Here is a 1,208-nt window from a genome sequence, read left to right on the forward strand (position 1 = left end):
TGAGAGGGTGGGAAGTGTCCTCTCATCCCTTCACCCAGGACTCAGGCTTTTATAAGCCCAGCTCAGCAGCCACATGTTTGTGATACCCAGGTCAGTTCAGGGACAGCTAGAGCCAAGAGTCCTCCACCCTGCCCGAAGAGCATCTGTGTCCAGCCTCAGGCAACTGTTGGCACTGTGACTGGAGCCTATACCTGGCTTTGAGCCAACTTGCCTGCAGGACTGAAAAATTCCTCTCCAGGATCTGGCCCTCCCCCAGCTGCAACGTTATACCCACCAGAGCACAGTGAGTCACGCATCCTCCTCACCTAACACCCTCAAGGATATGGGGCCCCTGGTCACCCGCTGCCAAAAACAGCGCTTCCCCAAGCCCACGTGTGGCAGGCACAAGCCAGGGCAGATCTGAGCTCAGGAGCACTGGGGCAGGAGTGGCTTGGCAGGAGTCCCGGCCAGCGAGAGCTTCCCGCCTCCCTAGCTACCTGAGGGCTTTGCGGGTAGAGCAGCCAATCTGGGAGGCAGCAGGGTTCCCATCTTGATGGGGCCTGGGAAATTTCCTGTAAGGAGGGGGCAGGAGGACGGGTCACAGGCAGGCTTATGTACAACCTTGCTGAGAGAACAGTGCTCATGGAAGGTAGGATGGCAAGTAAGTGGCTTGTGCTGTGACCTGGGGCAAACAAGTGAACTTCTCCAAACCTCAATCTCCTATTCTGTGAGGTGGAGGTAGAGAGAGGACTTTCTGAACACTGTTGACTTGACTGGCTGGCGATCCCAGCGAGTGTTCACAAAGTGCTCCCCGTGTCCCAGGCACATTTCCGAGTGCTTGATTACCTTACAAGTGGCTGCAGCCGTGTGCTGGCCCACAAGAGCCAGTTGTTAAACGTTCTGAAATTTGATGAGTGACTGTTAAACCACAGGTAGCTTGAAAATCAGCCATGAGGAAAATATTTAGACCACAGGAATTGGCATATATGGCACATCAGGACTTGTTGTTGTTGTTGTTGTTGTTTTGAGACAGAGTGTCCCAGGCTGGAGTGCAGTGGCACAATCTTGACTCACTTCAACCTTTCAACCTCCCCCTCCCAGGTTCAAGTGATTCTCCTCCCTCAGCCTCCCAAGTAGCTGGAATTACAGGCATGTGCCACCACGCCCAGCTAATTTTTTAATTTTTAGTAGAGATGGGGGTTTCACCATGTTGACCAGGCTGGTCTTGA

This window comes from Rhinopithecus roxellana, chromosome 12, assembly GCF_007565055.1.
Source record: "Rhinopithecus roxellana isolate Shanxi Qingling chromosome 12, ASM756505v1, whole genome shotgun sequence".
Taxonomy (NCBI): Eukaryota; Metazoa; Chordata; class Mammalia; order Primates; family Cercopithecidae; genus Rhinopithecus; species Rhinopithecus roxellana.